Here is an 18,919-nt window from a genome sequence, read left to right as displayed (position 1 = left end):
AAGGTTTTTAAGCCAGGAAATTGAATGAAACCACCTAGAATGATAGAGAAGAGAAGACCAAGGACTGAGCCCTAGGGTTTGGAGAGACGAGGAAGAAAGAGCAAGAAGATAAGAAGAGGCATCCAGAGTTCCAGAAGCGGTTCACCTAAGCCTTAAACCCCTCTTGGCAGCTAGCACAATGTTCACAACATTTTGGAAGCTGAATAGCTAAGAGAGACAAGACAAGTGATGACCGAGTTAGTGGACACAGGAATGTTGAATCCCTAACTAGCAATAGGAAAAGCTGAGAATCAACCCAATGTACACGCAAAAAGCCACAAAAGCCTCAGGTACCAAAAGCACCAGATATCTCTGGAGCTAGGGCAGGGTGGGAAGGATCTAAAATAAGAAAAATTAGATAAAAGCTGTCTTGAGAAGCACCTAGCCTGATCAGGGAAATACAAATCAAAACCACAATGAGATATCACCTCACACCAGTCAGAATGGCTAAAATCAACAAGTCAGGAAATGACAGATGCTGGCGAGGATGCAGAGAAAGGGGAACCCTCCTACACTGTTGGTGGGAATGTAAGCTGGTGCAGCCACTCTGGAAAACAGCATGGAGATGTGGTATATATACACAATGGAATACTATGCAGCCATCAAAAGAAATGAAATCTTGCCATTTGCGACAACATGGATGGAACTAGAGCGTATCATGCTTAGCGAAATAAGTCAAGCAGAGAAAGACAACTATCATATGATCTCCCTGATATGAGGAAGTGGTGATACAACATGGGGGCTTAAGTGGGTAGGAGAAGAATCAATGAAACAAGATGGGATTGGGAGGGAGACAAACCATAAGTGACTCTTAATCTCACAAAAACAAACTGAGGGTTGCTGGGGGGAGGGGGGTTGGGAGAAGGGGCTGGGATTATGGACATTGGGGAGGGTATGTGCTTTGGTGAGTGCTGTGAAGTGTGTAAACCTGGTGATTCACAGACCTGTACCCCTGGGGATAAAAATATATGTTTATAAAAAATTAAAAATTAAAAAAAAAAAAGAAGAAGCACCTAGCCTGAGGCCATGAGCACATTCCCTTAAACTTCTCTGAGACTTGTTTCCTCATCTACAAATCTATAAAATGGGGATGGTTGCCTATCTCACTCTGCTGTTTTAAAAAGGAATTAAATCAAATGGAAAGAACTGTCCACACCCATTGACATCACTTCCTCTTCTACCATTCTCTCTAGAACTCACTTCAACCAGGTTTTTGTCCCCATAGCACCAAGAGACATCTCTCACCCAGGTCACCAATGACTTCTCCAAGTCCAAAGGCTAGTTCTCTGTCTTCATCTTATTCATCAGACACTTTGACAGAAGTAACCACTCACTCTTCTCTGAAACCCCTTCTTTGCTTGCTTCAGGGATGCCACTGTCTCCTGGTTGTCCTTCCTAGGTTACTCCTTCTCACTCTCCTTTCCTGATTTTTCCCTCCCTCATCCATGCTGCTGGGAAACTGCCCTTCCTCCACCTGGCGAGGGCAAAGGACTGGAGGTTTACTCTCTAGAAAGGGTGAAACAGAGGTCTCTGAACTAGATGTCAACCAGCACAATTGAGAGGGTGAGTACCAGATCATAAACAATGGAAATCATAATTGTATAAAACTAAATATGGGATCCCAAGATCATCCACTTGGTTCTAGAAAGTTGGCAACCAGAACCTTATCCTTCAGGCAGGAATTTTGTAGGGACTATATGAAGAATATGATCAGCTGAAGAGAGAGACCTAAGACACTGGCATTGTTCAAAACATATCCTATGGAAGTTGACGAGTGTCACCCTCAAGCTCAAAGTTTGCAATCACCACTTTCATCTGCTACTTGACTCATTAGCTGACAGTCAAGGTTTTTCAGATATTTGAGGGGGGAGCCAAATCAAACAAGAAAAGGTAACTATGAGGAAACAAACTATACAGAGAAAGAAAACTTTTAAAAGAAAAATATCATTAGTATCCTGAGGATAAAAGAAGATACCGTATCCACAAAATAAGAATAGGATAATATAAGAAAAGAATGTTGTAAGAAAAAATATGAAATTTTGACATTTTTAATAACAAAAATGAAAAACTCAATAGAAAGGGTAGAAGGTAAATTTAAGGAAATATCCCAGAAAGTAGAACAAAATGAATAGAAAATTGGAGAGAAAAAAAATAAGAAAATTAGAACACCAGTTTAGGAGATTCACATCAAATTACAAGAGATTAAGGAATAAAAGGAAATCTTCAATAAAATAGCTAATGAAACTTTCCCAAAACCAAAGAGCGTGAATTTCCAGATTGAAAGGGTATACCAATATGCCAAAGCACAACTGATGAAAATAAATTCATGCTAAGACACATCATTGTGAAATGTCAGAACACTAAAACAAAAGATAAAATTCAAAGAGAAAAATAAAGGGGGGAGAGGTCATAATCAATGTATCAGAAATTGGAATGGTCCTAGACTACTCAATAGCAATCCCAAATTCAAGAAGGCAAGGGAGCATTGTGTTTAACATTCTGAAAGGAAACAATTTACAAATTAGAATTCTATATCAGTCAGGATGGGCTTGATTATGCTTTAGTAACAAACAACTCCAAAATCTTGGATGTTAGCTGTGCATCTCAGCTCAGCAGGTACCTCAGTTGTTAGATTCTACACCCATTTCCATTGGAGAAAAGAAGAGAAAAAAAGAGAAAAGAAAATCAGTGAGCAGCTCTTCAAAAAATTCTATCACAAAGTGATAGACATCACTTCTGCTCACATTTTTTTCATCATAGTTACAAGAACTTTCCCAACTTCAAAGAGTTAACGAAGTCCAAACTTACCCTGTACCCAGAAAGACCCAGATATATATAATCACCAATCCATCCTTTAGTCACTAAAAGTGTGTCTTGGTCTCCTCACCACACAATATATGCATCCTCTCCTCAAAGGCAACAACCCAAAAGTTCCATCTAGTCATAGCAATAAACACAGAGTTTCATATTCCTGGATGATATATCATTGTGTGTCCATTAGATCCAGATGTGGCTCTCCTCTTAATCTGGAGACATATATAGTAAAAATGTGTTTTATGCCCCATGCACTCAATCTACAGTGGTGGAACAGAGATAGGATAACTACAACAGCTGGTCCCTTTCAGAAAGAAAAAGAATGAAAATAGAAGACACTAGTCCATAGCAATTCTGAAATCCTGCTGGGAAGACATTTTGAGAGTCCTATTCTCGAAAAGGGATGTTGCTAGATTAGGCTCTCATTATGTTCCCTAGGAATAGTATGGGAATTAAAAGCAATGGCTTTCAATAGTACAGATAAAATTAATTATATTTTAAAAACTCAATCCAGAAAAAGATAGAAAAGTAGGAATAACAGATATTAAAAACAAAACAAATAGGATAGAGATAGATTTAAAACCAAGCCTGCTGATAATTATATTAAATGCTAATAGTCTATACACCCAAATTAAAAGACAGATCATTAAACTAAATTAAAAAGCAACACCCAACACTTAAAGCATAAAAGCACAGCTAAATTAAAAGAAAACAGATGGAAATAGGTATACCATGTAAACGTTATTCAAAAGAAAGCTGAAGACGGCTCTATTAATACCAAAGTAGTTTCCAGAACAAGGGATATTATCAGAATAAAGAGAGACATTTCATAATGATACAGAGCTGAATTACCCAGAGAACTAACAATCCTAAATATGTGTGCACCGATTAACAGAACCTCAAAATAGATGAAACAGAAACTAATAGATCAATGTAATTCACCATATTAAGAAACTAAAAAAAAAGCAATGTATGATCATCGTAACAAAATTTAACATCTATTTGTAATTTTTATAAACCCTCCATGCATTAGAAATACAAGAAAACTTCCTTAATCCAAAGAAGGGCACCTTAAACCCATGCACCTAACATCATACTTAGTGGTAAAAGACTGAATGATTTCCTCTTAAAGTCAGGAACACAGTAAGGATGTCAACTCTCAGCACTTCTACTCAACATTACACAGGCAGTCCTAGCCAGAGCAGTAAGACAACAAAAAGGAATAAAGGCACTCAGATTTGAAATAAATGATAAAACTGTCTTTATCAACAAGATGATCTCTGTAGAAAAATTCAAAAGAATCTACTAGAACTAACAAATGAGGTTAACAAAGACATGATAGAAGGCCAATGTATTTTTTGAATAATTGTATTTCTACATATTAGCAACAAACAACTGGAAAATGAAAGTGAAAAATAGTATAAAAAATGATCCTCAGAGGGGCGTCTGGGTGGCTCAGTGGGTTAAAGTCTCTCCCTTCAGCTCAAGTCATGATCTCGGGGTCCTGGGATGGAGCCCCGCATAGGGCTCTCTGCTCAACAGGGAGCCTGCTTCCCTTCCTCTCTCTGCCTGCCTCTCTGCCTACTTGTGATCTCTCTCTTTCTGTCAAATAAATAAATAAAATACTTTTTTAAAAAAACAATCCTCAGGGATAAATTTAACAAAATATGTATAAGACCTAGAGCTCGCTTTGGCAGCACATATACTAAACTTGGAATGATACAGAGAAGATTAGCAAGGCCCCTGCACAAGGATAACACACAAATTCATGAAGCTTCCATATTTAAAAAAAAAAATTATGTGTATAAGACTTAACACGCTGAAAACTGTAACATTGCTGAGAGAATTCATGTGAGCCCAAATAAATAGAAAGATGCAAGGATCAGAATATTCAATACTGCTAAGATGTTAATTATCCCCGAAATGATCTCTAGATTCTCAGTGCATACCTAATCAAAAGGCCAGTAGGATCTTTTAAGAAACCACTTATCTAATTCTAAAGGAAATGCAGAAAATCTGGAATGGAGGGGAGGGGAAAGTTGGGGGTACTTACACTACTTGATTTCAAGACCTACTACAAAGTTACGGTAATCGATCGTTGTCAGTGTGGTATTGGGGTAAGGAAAGATACCTAGATCAGTGGAACAGAAGAGTCAGAGATAACACCCAACATACGGGCAACTGATTCTGAAAAAGGTACCGCGGCAATTCAGTGGGAAAACGTAAGTTTTTTCAATGAATTATGCTGGACAGTTGGAGACTAAGGTGGGAAGATGGGGGGAAAGGGCAAGAGGGAGGAAGGAGGGAAAAAATGCAAGAGCAAACAAAGGAAGGAAGGACGGACCTCAACGTATATCTTACGCCATATAAAGAAGTGAATCTGGGACACCTGGGCGGCTCAGTGGGTCAAGCCTCTGCCTTTGGCTCAGGTCATGATCTCAGGGTGCTGGGATCGAGCCCGGCGTCTGGATCCCTGCTCAGCGGGGAGTCTGCTTGTCCCTCTCCCTCTGCTCCTTCCCCTGCTCATGCTCTCTCTCTCTCTCTCTCTCAAATAAATAAAATCTTCAAGAAAAAAAAAGTTAATTTGAAATGAATCATAAACCTAAATATAGAACTAAATCTGTAATATTCTAGAAGAACACAGAGGAAAAAATCATTACTACTTTGGGTTAGGGGAATAGTTTGAGACACAAAATCTATATGGTAGAGCTCAAGGCCAACTTTAAGATTTGACCAACACATGTTTTAAGCAAATTAAAGTAAGGGTATCTTTATACAGCTGAGTCCAACTACATTCCATCCCTCCGTGCTCCTCCTGGAACACCTTCCCTCTTCTCCAATCCAAATCCTTGGTATAACCAACTCTTACTTGTTGTCCTGCCTCAGCTCACTGCCACTCACTAGTTCCAGGAAGAATTTCCTGACACTTAAACTGGATCAAGGGCTTCTCCTTTGACTACCTGAACTTGACACTAAGCCCGCTCTATCATACCAGCCTGTAACACCCTCTAGATTGGAAACCTCGTGAGAAACTGGGATGATGTCTGAGTTGCTCATTCTAATTCCCAGTGCCTGGCAGAAGGTGGATGGTCAGTGTATTTTACTGGGTGAGCAAATGGGATTACATCTTTTTTTTTTGTTTTTTCAAAAAATATTTTGAAGGCTTTATTTATTTATCCGACAGACAGAGATCACAAGCAGGCAGAGAGGCAGGCAAAGAGAGAGGGAAGAAGCAGGCTCCCTGCTGAACAGAGAGCCCGATATGGGGCTCGATCCCTGGGAACCTGGGAACCTGGGATCATGACCTGAGCCAAAGGTAGAGGCTTTAACTCACTGAGCCACCCAGGCACTTCTCAATTTTTTTTTGTTGCACTTGATCTTAGCCAAAAAACCAAGAAGTTATTCCATTTTCTTTTTAAAGCTGAATAATATTCCATGTGTGTATATGTCACATTTCAGAAACCCATTCATCTGCTGAAGGACATATGAGTTGCTTCTATGTTTTAACTATTGTAAGCAATGCTGCTATGAACACAGGTACACAAAACATCCCTTCCAAAGACCATAATTTCAAGTCATTTCTATAGTTTGTTACTAGACAAGTTTCTCTGAATGTGTAGAGTACCCAAAACCTTGAGGAGGAGGCAGGAAAAGAAGTCTCTTCCAGACCCTGCTTTCAATTCTTCTGAGTGTATATCCAGAGGTGGAATTGCAGATCATATGGTAAACCTATTTTTTATTTTTTGAGACACTGCTATACTCTTCTGCAGTCAATGGCTATATAGTTTCACATTCCCACCAGCAGTGCACAAGAGTCCCAATTTCTCTGCATCCTTGTCAATATGTTGTTTTCTTTTTCTTTTTGTTTCTCTTTTTTATTTTTTATAGTAGTCATCCTAATGGGTGTGGGGTGGTGTCTCATTGTAGTATTGATACGAATTGCCTTTGATGGTTAGTGCAACTGAGCATCTTTTCAAGGGCTTATTAGTTATTTATGTATCTTCCCTGAAGAAATGTCCATTCTACTCCTTTACCTAATTTTGAAGCAGGTTCTTCATTGTTGTTGAGGTTTAGGAATTTTCTAGAAAATCTAGATAGTAATCCTTTATCAGATATATGATTGGCAAAATTTTTCTCCCATTCTGTGGGCTGCCTTTTTACTCTGTTGATGGTGTCTTCTGGTGCACAAATTTCTAATTTTCATTACTTCCAATTTTCTATTTTTTCTTTTGTCTCCTGTCACATTCAAGACATTATTGCCAAATCCAGAGTCATGAAAATTTCTCCTATATTTCCTTCGACCAGTTTTATTGTTTTAGGTCTTACACTTGGGTCTGATACATTTTGAGTCAGTCTTGGTAGGCTTTGTCCTCCTAGGACTTTTTTCCATTTCATCTAGGCTATCCATGTTGGTACGCAACTGTTGATAGCACTCTCTGGTAATTCCCACTTTCATTTCTAATTTTAAGAATTTGAATCTCTTTTTTCTCAGTCCACCTAGCTAAAAGTTTGCCAGTTATGTTGACTTTTTCAAAGAACCAACTTTTGGATTCATTGATTTTTTTTCTATTGTTTTTCTCTTCTCTTTCATTTATTTCTGCTCTGATCTTTATTATTTCCTTCCTTCTGCACTGTGGATTTAGTTTGTTCTTTTGCTAGCTCCTTAAGTTGTAAAGTTAGGTTGCTGATTTGAGATATTTCTTTTTTTTTTTTTAATGTAAGCATTTATAGCTATAAATTTCCCCCTTAGCATTCTTTTTGCTGTATCCTACAAGTTTGGGTGCGTTGCTTTTTTATGCATTCATCTCTAAGTATTTTCTAGTTTCCCTTGTGATTTATTCTTTGATTCACTGGATGTTTAAAACTTTATTTAATTTCCACAATTTCATAAAATTTCCAGTTTTTCACCTGTTATTGATTCTAACTTCATCTCATTGTGGTCAGAGAAGATACTCTGTATAATATCTGTCTTTTAAAATCTTTTTAGGCTTAATTTGTGGTCTAACATATCACATATCCTGGAAAATGTCCCATGTGCACTTGAGAAGAATGTATATACTGTCATCGGGTAGAATACACTGTATTTGTCGGTTAAAGATAGGGGTTCATTTTGTTAAGCCCTCTATTTCCTTAGTTACCTTCTGTCTGATTCTTCTTCTTCTTCTTCTTTTTTAAGATTTTTATTTATTTATTTGACAGACAGAGATTACAAGTAGGCAGAGAGGCAGGCAGAGAGAGAGAGGAGGAAGCAGGTTCCCCGCCGAGCAGAGAGCCCAACACGGAGCTCGATTCCAGGACCCTGAGATCATGACCTGAGCTGAAGGCAGACGCTTTAACCTACTGAACCACCCAGACGCCCCCTGTCTGGCTGTTGTATCTGTTATTGTGAGTAGGGTATTAAGTCTCCAATTCTTCTTGTGTAACTGTCTGTTTCACACTTCAGTTCTGTCGGTTTTCTTCATATATGTCGATGGTCTGTCATTAGGTGAGTAAATGTTTATAATTGTATTTTCTTCCTGTTTTAAAATTTTTGTTAATATACAATGTCCTTGTCTCTTGTACTCTCCTTAGATTTAAAGTCCATTTTGTCTGAAAATAGTGTAGCTACTCCTGCTCTCTTTTGGTTATTATTTGCATAGAACATCATTTTCCATCCTTTCATTTTTAAGCTATCTGTGTCTTCAGATGTAAAATGAGTCTCTTATAGACAGAAAGCATATGATTGGATCATGTGTTTTTATCCATTCTGCAAAAGTCTCTGTCTTTAGGTTGGAAAGTTTAATCAACTCATAGTTAAAGTGATTATTAATATGGAAAGACTTTCTTCTGTTGCTTTGTTACTTGTTTTCTATATGCTTTATAGCTTTTTTTTTTTTTTTTTTTTTTTGGTCCTTCATTCCCTGCACTACTGTCTTCTTTTGTGTTTGGTTGATTTTTTGTAATGAAATCTTTAAGTTCCTTTCTTATTTCCTTTTGTGTATATTCTATAGCTATTTTCTTTTTTTTTAAGATTTTATTTATTTATTTGTAAGAGAGAGAGAGAGTGAGAGCGAGCACAGGCAGACAGAGTGGAAGGCAGAGTCAGAGAGAGAAGCAGGCTCCCTGCGGAGCAAGGAGCCCAATGTGGGACTCGATCCCAGGACGCTGGGATCATGACCTGAGCCGAAGGCAGCTGCTTAACCAACTGAGCCACCCAGGCGTCCCTATAGCTATTTTCTTTGTGGGTATTCTAGGGATTACATGTAACATCCTAAAGTTATAACACTCTAATTTGAATTTATATGAGCATAACTTCAACAAAACAAAAACTCTCTCCTTTGCATCATCTTCATATCTTGTGTGCCCCAAAATACGAACTCATGATTCTTTAAAATACATTAGTCTCTTAAGTCAGGGAGAAAACAAAAGGTTCACTTACAAGCCATTGTTACAATAATACTAGCTTTTATAACTGCCAATATATGTATATCTATTGAGATTTTCATTTCTTTTTATGGCTTTCAGTTACTGTCTACTGTCCTCTCATTTCACCTTGCAAGACTCCCTTCAGCATTTCTTGTATTGCAGAAATTTGGAAGTCATGCAGTCCCTCAATTTTTGTTAATCTATAATGTCTTAATTTCTCCCTTAATTTTGAAGGATAGTTTTATCAGATACAGGATTCTTGGTTAACAGGTGTTTTTCCTTTAGCACTTTGAACATATCAGCCCTCTGCCTCTGGCCTCCAAAATTTCTGGTGAGAAATCTGCTGATAATTTTATTAAGGATCTGTTGTATGTAGAAATTTGCTTCTTTCTTGTTGCTTTTCAGATTCTTTGTTTTTTGGAAGTTTGCTTATAATGTATCTCCGTGGGGGTCTCTCTGAGTTCATCTTATTTGGAATTCATTGATCTTCTTGGATATTTATATTCATGCCTTTCATCAAATTTGGAAAGTTTTCATCCATCATTTCTTTAAATATTTTCTGTGCCCCTTTCTCTCTCTCCTCTCCCGGGATTCCCACAATACATATGGTGGCGGTCTCCTTGTCCATGTCCCACAGATCTCTTGTTCTACTCTTCTTCAATCTTTTTTTCTTTCTGTTCTTCAGACTCGATCATATCCATTGTACTGTCTTGAAGTTCACTGATTCTCTCTTCTGCCTGTTCATTTGCCTTTCATTCCCTCTGGTGAATTTTTTCATTTTAATTATTATAATTTTCAGCTGCAAAACCATATCATTTGGTTTCCTTTTAGGTTTTTTGTCTCTTTATTGATACTTTCGTTTTGTTTATACATCATTTTCTTCACTTGCCCCACATTTCCTTTAGCTCTTTGAGCATCTTTAAGACAATTACTTGAAAGTAGTTGTTTAATATATCTACCATCAGTCTTTTTTAGGGAAACTATTTATTTTTCCTTTAAGTTGGCCATACTCTCCTACTTCTTTGTATGCCTTGTGATTTCTTGTTGAATACTGAATATTTGAAACAAATAATGTAGTAAGTCTGGAAATCAGATTCTTGTCCTTCACCAAGTTCACCAGACTTTTGTTATTTTTTGTTTGTTTGTTTGTTTGTTCTTGTTTTTGTTTATTGTTGTAGTCTGTCCCTGTGCTGAGGATCAGCCTCAGATGCAAACTTAATGTCTTCTTTGGTCTTTTTTGTGAGTTTCCTTGGTGATGTATGTTCATTTTCTAATTTTCCTTTACATGAAGTTGTCCTCAAGTATCATAATTTTTAATCTCTGTCTCTCAAAAAGGGAAAAAGAAAAAAATCAAGAATGGAAGGGAAGTATCCTGGCTCTTTAAGTGTCCTAGAAGTCAGTTTAGCCATAGTGGGCAGGGCTTGTAACAAGTAAAGTTGTAACAACCATAATTGCTGCTTCTTGGTCTACACCTCTGTGATCAGAAGCTGCAGAACAGAGATCCCTAATATTTGGACAACAGGGTCCAAAGCCCAGCCCAGCTCCTGCAAGCTGTGTGCAAGCTGCTGCAGCATATGCACACCTGCCTTCCACGGGGCTGAAGACTGGCGGACAGAACAGGGAGCCACTACTGTGTCAAGAGCTGAAACAGACCAAAATTAACCACAGTTTACTTCCCAAGTCTTCTCCTGGAAGTTTCCAGACTTCAGTAGACTCTAGAATTCTGAAGTAGTAACATCACACAGATTCTGCCAGTGCAATGTATTTCTAAGTAGGGACACAGATTCCTGTGCTTCATACTCTGCCATCTTCACAGATTCCTCTCCACATCCACTATTTTTTATTACCATCAGGACCACCCTGAGAGGCAAGCAGGGCAGGATTATTATTTTCCTTTGCAAATGATGAACCAAGGCCCAGAGAGGTTAGGTGATTTGCCCAAGGTGACATTGCTGGCAAAAACTATCCTGACTCCTCCTCAGGTGCTTTTTTTCCTTGGCACAATGCACTGCTCCTCCACTGTGGCACTCCAAGCTGCCCTCCTACCTTATATCTCTCACTCTTTTGCCTTTCAATCCCCTTGTCTCACTCACTCTGGTTTCCTACTCCTCACCCAGTGTAGTGGGTGAGAACAGACACAGTGGGTTTGAATCAAACCCACTGGGTGTGTGATCTTGGGCAAAGTACTCAGTGAACCTCAGGTTCCTCAACCTTTAGGTGGGGATCCCTCAGAGTCATTCTAAGGACTCAGCACAGTACCTGGCACCTATCAGCTGGTTATCTGCTCTTACTATTTCTCTAATACATGGGATCTTTGTGTCTCTCTACCTCACTCCCTTCCTTTTCCTCCCACACTGGTCTAACTCCCAGACAAGCTGCAGTCCCCTTCCAGAAGCTGGGCCTGGTCTGAGAGGTGCAGACAGAGCTATGGCTGAGACTCCCATCTGTATTTTGCCCTGAATCAGGAAGGGAACTTTTTCTTGGAAGGGAATCACAATAAACCCAAAGACCCATGCATATGAATATCCTCCTCACCTGTCCCAGGCAAGGCTTTGGGAGAAAGGCCTGGGATATTGTGTGTGGTGTGACGGGGAGGGGGGAGGAGAGGCTGGGGCTGGGAGGTGGGGAGGACCCTAGAAAGGCCTCAGGTGAGGTACAAAGATGGTTCCAGTCCTGGATGAGAAGAAAACAGATGGGATGGGCATGGGCAGCACCTAGGCACCAAAGGGCACCACCTTTAGGGAGCAGTAGAGGGCAAAAGTCAGCCCCCCACCCCCGCCATTGCCCAACAGTCACTCACCCCAGAGTTGGCACTTACAGAAGGATCTGCTGCGCTATGCTGATACCAGAGTGGAAGGCACAGGGGCTCCCACTTCTGCCTGGCTCTAGGCCTTCTATAAGCAGGCAGCTTTGGGGCCTCAGGAGAGGCTGCATTAATGGGAAGGCATCAGGGTCTCGGTATCCTGGGGAGTAGGAGAAACCAAGACTATCTCAGCAGACCTAGGTTTGGGTGAGTGCATAGCCACTTACTGGTCATATGACCTGGATATCATACAACTGCTCCCTCTAAGCCTCAGTTTCCTCTTATGTAAGACAGAACAATATATACCGCACTGGGTTGCCATGGAAATTAAATTTGCAGATAATGGGTAAAAAGGCACTTGGCAAACTATAAGGTGCTCTCTGATGTTGGGTGTTCTTATCAGCACAGCCTGGGCAACCGAGCTCTTACAGCGACCTTTGGATAGCTAATCCAAGCCTACCTCCCTGTCCCCATTGTCACAGAGGACCCATTATCAATGGTGTCACCAGGAAGACAGACAAACTCCAACACAGTCTGGCAACATGGTCCAGCTGAGCCCCTAATCAACTTTCTATATGATATTATGTTACTCCACCTGTGGGCCTCAGTTGTGGAGGTTTTTTTTTTGTTTTTTGTTTTTTATACCAAGAGGGTTGGGCCAAAGTATTGAATTTTCAGGAGTTTTGTGAACCCAGTCACTTCATGTTGGTAGCTGGAAATCAGCCATGGTGGGAGTGTTTACACCACAGAAATCAGCAAACACTACAGATCAGGGTACCACTGTTTGGGCAGACATTCCAGAATCTCCTCCTTCCAGGGGCTGGCCAGGAATGGAGCAGCTGACCCAAACAGATCACCTGGCATGCTTAGCATCTGGCTGCTTCCCAAGGATTCACCCCTCATAAATATGGATGCACACCTGGCCAGCAGCAGGCTTACACCCTCCCACACACACATACACCCCCCCTCTGCCTGGTGAATCCCTGGTCACAGACGGGAGGGAGGCAGGGAGGCAACTGGTGTGCTTGTCATTTACAGGAACAAGGCCCTGGACTTGCCTGGCCTGAATATTACATGAGGCCCAGTAGTCCTGCTCTTCCCCCTCTGCCCAACCCATGTGAATGCAGAATGGAAGCTGGCCAAGCCTCCAGCATCCCACCTGCTTTGCAACTGAAAGGTACCATGATATAGACCCCTTTTCCCCTCTCTTCTCTCCTCCCGCCAAGACCCCCACACTGTGCGAGAGCTCTGCTCAGGGAGTGTCACTCACATAGACTGCACTGTGCCTGGTGCCCCTTGGAGCTGGGCCACACACATTTTGTCCCCTTCCCTTCTGCCACACCCACATACCCCAGGACCAGGAGGGCAGGCCAGTCCCCAGGGAAGGGTGCATAAGGTAGGGGTATGTGTAGAGGGCTGCTCAGGGATGGGAGCTGAGCCTGGTCTCTGCCCCTCAAATCTGTCTTCTTCCAATGTTTTTGGTTTGCTGCTCTTGCTGCTATTTTGTGACTTAAGAAATCACACTCTCTCACTCCCAGTGATTGACTTGGCATCACCTAAAAATGCGGTGTAAAATCCCAGCCCCCAGCACCTCAGAAGATGACATTATTTGGAGATAAGGTTTTTACAAAAGTACTCAAGCTAAAGTGAGATCATCAGGGCAGGCCCTAATTCAAGGTGCCTGGTGTCCTTATAAAACGGGGAAATTTGAACACAGACAGGTATTGCAGGAAGATGATGTGAAGGCACAGGGAGAAGACGGCCATCTATAGGCCAAGGAGAGAAGTCTGGAACAGAGCCTTCTCTCACAGGGAGTCCTGCCGACACCTGGGGCTCGGACTACCAGCCTCCAGAACCACGAGAAATACATTTCTGTCATTTAAGCCCCTCCAGTCTACAGCACTTGGCTATGACGGCCCTCTCTCTGGAAGAGAAGAAACAGAAAATGCTGTGGAGCCCCATGCTGGGCACAAGGCTTACTTAAAAAAGATGGAAGGAAGGAAGGAGAGAAGGGAGGGAGGGAGGAATCTGTTTATGGGTATCTGGGTTTCACTCTTTTCGAGCACGTTCATTCGAACTGTAGCCTCTGATCAGATGACCCCTTTTGTCACTCATCCCATCTGACAGATGACAAAACTGAGGCCCCGAGGCAGGGAGCTTACCAAAATGCCCACACAAAGCTAACCTCAGCCTTAGTCTCAGCCAAGACTAGAACCAAGTCCTCCCCACTAATGGACAGAGGACTTTCCCACATGAAGCCGAGCTTCTCTTCCTAAATCTGTCCAGAACTCCATGAGGCCCTGGGGTTGGGGCTAGGGGCCCCTCCCTTCACCAGAGAAGAACTTTCTGGCAGTGGCCCTCCACCCTGCAAGAACTGTGTAATCTCCCAGGCACATTTTCATCAGCCTGATGCCTGGGCCACACCCCAGACCAGGTGAATGGGAATCTCTGGGGGCTGGGGCGCCGGTACTGGTTTTCCTCTGCAAACTGCTGCCACTTCCGATGCACAGCTGGGGTGCAGAAGCCTGAGCTGGTCATGGCGGGTCTTTGCCACCAACCTGGTAGTTCTTTTACTTTATTGAATTGGCGGTGGGAGGAAAAAAGACTCCTTGAAAATATTAATGGAAGGAAAAATAGTGTTTTTGCTTTAATTTTGGACCTATGCTCTCCCACATAAATCAAATGTAACTATTGGTCATAGGAAACGAAGCAGCTGTCCTGGAGCACTTACTCTCTGCTGGGCAGGGCTGGGCAACCCTTATACAGTGCCTGTTCTTACAGTAAGCCTGGGATCCAGTCCCCATTTTACAGACGGGGCAGCTGAGATGTTATTTAACCTGTTCAAGGTCACCCAGCCATCAGGAGGTAGGACTAGGATTCCAACAAAGGAGTGGGCCCCCAAAGCCCATAATACTGACCGGCAGCTGCGCGGTCTTCTACAAAGACTTTTCAACATTCATAACCCTTTTTTTGTAAAAGGCACTAAAATAAGTATCATAGATACTAAAATGTTTAAACAAAATGCTTTTTTCCCATTTCTTCAAAATTTTCAGATATTTTTCTTCCCTAACTAGGGAAGAAGAGCTCAGACACTAGGAGGCCCCAACCCAGAAAGGCACCAGAACAGGCACCTGCATTCGCAGCCTATGGAACCCCGAGCACCAACGCTGGCACCCCCACCCCGTCTCCCATCCCTGCCTGAGGCTCTCTGCTTCAGGAACGAGGGAAACGTGGTTTGATACTGCCCTCTAGTGGCCATAAAGCTAACCGCATCCGACACATCCACACCCATCCAGACCTAGTGTGAGCCCTGAGCTCCCAGGGAAGGAGGAACCATCCCGTGATGGGCACGCCCACTGTGGCTGCACCAGGCCTGAGACTTTACCCAAGTACTGACACCGTGGCCCCAAAAGGGCAAACCAAGCCAGTCTCTTGTTCACCCTTTTCACCCTCATCTGCCTCCCATCCGTCCCTGGCTGATGGGGCATTCATTAGAAGTCAGGAGGGAGGCTGCGCTGGGGCAGTGACCGAGCCCTGAGTGAAGGTCCACAGCCGTCCCTCCAATCCTGCCCACTCAGGCACTCCCTTCAGGAAGCCTTCTCTGGACCCTGTCTTCTGCACCGCCCTCAGCTGTGCTCCCCGCCTCACCTGTGACAGTGAATGCCAGGGGTACCTCTCTCCATGGACCCAGAACATTTGTCAAGAGTCTGTCTCCATCCTGGGGCATCCCCCCAGTAAACAGGGAGTCGCGCCCACAGCCAGAGCCTAGGCATGGGAGCCCGCTCAGTTGGTTACCCCAAGTTCACCTGAGCATCCAGCCCCGGGAACTTGGCTGGTGGCCAGAGCAACACCGGCCTTGGCAAGGCTCCCTCCCTCCTTTCCCAGCCTTCTTCATGGTCCAGTGTGCCCTGAAGGGCCAGGCCGTTGGCCCCAGGGGAGAAAAGGGAAGGCTCCCAGAAATGAAAGACTCTAGGATGGAGAAGGTGTAGACACTGGGGAGTCTGAGGGGGAAGGGCTGGCTCTCAGACGACAGCAGCCATGGTCTCTAGTGACCCTCTCTGCACTGAGATGGTGGAGGACCGTGCCTCAAAGAGGGGGAGACAATCCCCTCTCCTTCCCCTTCCGCTCTGAGAGGTGGGGGGTGGAAGTCTGAGAGCCAGCCAGCCCCGCTGGAGCCCAAGTCAAGGCAGCAGGGGCTTCCCCACCTCAGCTACAGCCTGACGCCCAGGGTGTGGGGCCTCCCTGGCCAGCCAAGGGCACCTCGGAGTCACACCCAGTCCCCTCCTCCCACCCGCCCCAAGGCCTGAGTGCATTAGCGGCCTTCGGGCTGTCAGGAGCAATTCCAAATGCCCCATTTATATTCCTAAGCAGAGGACTTGTTAATATGGAGCCTGCCTCTGGGGGAATGGGAACGCACTGGGTGAAAAGATGACAAATCACGCCCGATGGCCAGGCTGAGAGCGCTAATATTCACTTACATCTCATTCATCAGGGCCATGGTCTCTCCAGGCCTTGTCTGCCACTGGGTCTTGGCCATCTCAGGGGCCCCGAGGGGTCAGCTCTGGGTGCGTTGGGCTCTAAGGAGCTCGGGGACTGGGGGGGCGGTGCAGAGCAGTCTGTCCTGCCAGCAGGTCGGGGGGAGGGCGCCCAGCAGCAAAGGGGGTGGGGGGTCCCCAGCCCTAGCCCCACAAAGTGGACATTAGTGAAGCCCAAACCATAGCATTCCTTGGGACCACACTTCTGGTTCTGGTATTGGCGAGAAAACCGAAGGCTCAGGTTCATTTGGGGCAGCACTCTGCTTGGAGAATGGCGGCAGGTCAGGCCATTGGGCCAGAAAGGGGCAGGGATGGCTCCTGCCCAGGGCGGGGTGGGCGCTCTCCACACACACTCACACGCACACGCACAGGAACACATCACAGCCCAGACACAGGGCACGGCCTGGCCAGGCACGGCGGTGCAGCGGGCTCCGGGCCCGGTCCCAGGCAGAGTGGGTGTGCAGCGTGAGTAATGGCGGGCGCGGGATGCACCCGAATCCTGATAAGGGAGAATAATAACTTGTCAAAGATATATATGATATGTGTTTGCTTTCCCGACGGAATATCTATGGGGCTAATTCATCAAGCCGGCGGGCTGGCTGGAGACCCAAGAAGGGAAGAGAACAGGAGCACGTGACGGGGCAGGCCCCCGTCAGCTGGGGCGGGGAGGGGAGGGGAGGCCTCTTGGGCTGAGCCCATGCCAGGGCCCTCGAAAGCCCTGAACCTGGTCCAGCCAACTGCGGTCCCCCGGATCCCTGATGCAGATCTCTGGGTGCATTTGGGGGTCTGTAATCCACAGGCGATGTCCCGTTTCCTTGGGAAGCCCACCGTTCTCCCGGGGGCTCCTTCTCTCTTCCCTTTCTTTCTTTCTTTCTTCCTGCTGTGAAGACTGTGTAAAGCTTCCAATTTGAGAAGTTGGAAGATGATCAGAAAAATCTCTCCCCTTTCAGAGAGGAGAAGATAAACAGAATCTGCTCTCCCGGGAGAACAAAGCGCAGAGCTACAGCTAAGTGGGTGGGTCCTACCTGGGCCCCCTGTTCTACCCTTAATTCCTCTCTCCTCCTACCCCTCCCACGCAGTCCCCGTAGAAGGACGGTAAGGGGAAGAAAAGAAGAGGGTCCATTCCCCTTCACCAGGTCGTTTCAGGGATGCTGAGGCCGCAAAACCCACCTGGAGACCCACGGCACTACCTCCGGGGGCCCCACCTCCTTACCAGGAAAGAATTCTTTCATCTGTCTGTGCCTGCTTCATCGCCAGGGGATTAGAGCTTCCTTTCTAATCCTGTCTCTTCCTTCCTCCTCTCTCTTTGTCAGAGTAATTTAAAAAATTGAATTAGCGTGCATCATCCCAGGCCTTCCCCAGGGGCTCTCCGGAGGCCTGCCTGTCCCTCCGCACCTGCATTCTGAGCCAGCCGGTGTGCAGGCAAGGACCAGTCTCCAGAAGGGTGCCCCAGAATTCAAAGTCTCGAAGGAACGGTCCCTAGTGTTGCCCTCCCCTAGGACTGCCCACATCCCCACCCTGCCCTCACCCACCCTCTGCCCCTCGCAGGCCATCTTCCCCGACTCACTACCACCACATCCCCTCACCCTGATGTCAACTCAGCTGGTCGTTCCAGGCTGACATTCACCTCCACCTCTACCTCTGCTCATTCATCCAATAAAGGCTAAAACCTCGATGGGACGTCAGGCTGCTGCTTGGCACTTGGGACACTTCAGTGAGCAAAAGAGACGAGGAGCCCTCCGGAGTTGACTTGTTAAAATATTGAAATACTCCACTCCAGTTGGTGAACACTTAACCAACACCCCGCTCTTCCTTCCCCTCCCCTCCCTCCCCGTGACCCACCAACCAGGGAGTTAGCTTGAGGGAGGGGCATCAGGACCCTGGCCAGCTCCCAGCCTGCTGTCCACCCTGTTTAGTAAGACCTGGTGCTACCTTGTTGAATACTAGGACTCCCACCCCCGATAATGCACCTGTGGCCCATGCTGTGGGAACTCAATGGGAGCTTCTCTGCGCCACACTGGGTTCCTCCCTCCTTCCTTCCCTCTTTCCTTCCTTCCCTCGCTCCCCCTCCTCCTCCCCGCCTACCTACTTTTTTGAGCCCTAAGGGCTCCCTCCCAGTACCAGTACCCTCTCCTGGCCCTCAGCTCTGGGCACAAGTCTGAGAAGCCACCCACCAGGGATCACAGCCCTTCTCCCTCCCACCCAGGGCCATCCTGGCAGTGGCCAGCATCTTCTGGATCTTAGGGCTAGGAAAGATGGAGACCAGGCTCTGAGAGAACCTCCCCCTCCTCACTTCTCCCTAATGGACAGTGGTAGCCCATTC

At 44.7% G+C, this 18,919-nt stretch overlaps 1 non-coding gene and 1 pseudogene across 1 annotated transcript; both read left to right on the top strand.

Moving 5' to 3' along the window:
* The first annotated feature begins 4,534 nt into the window (after positions 1–4,534).
* Positions 4,535–4,641, top strand: LOC132009367 (U6 spliceosomal RNA). Its single transcript, XR_009401883.1, has one exon. It is a non-coding gene; the product is annotated as a U6 spliceosomal RNA (small nuclear RNA).
* Positions 4,642–6,411: 1,770 nt separating this feature from the next.
* On the top strand, positions 6,412–6,558 carry LOC132008687 (small nucleolar RNA U3; annotated as a pseudogene).
* Positions 6,559–18,919: the final 12,361 nt, after the last annotated feature.

This window comes from Mustela nigripes, chromosome 1 (assembly GCF_022355385.1).
Source record: "Mustela nigripes isolate SB6536 chromosome 1, MUSNIG.SB6536, whole genome shotgun sequence".
Classification (NCBI taxonomy): Eukaryota; Metazoa; Chordata; class Mammalia; order Carnivora; family Mustelidae; genus Mustela; species Mustela nigripes.
Note: the sequence above shows the minus strand (reverse complement) of the source record. Positions and strands in the feature narration are given on the sequence as shown.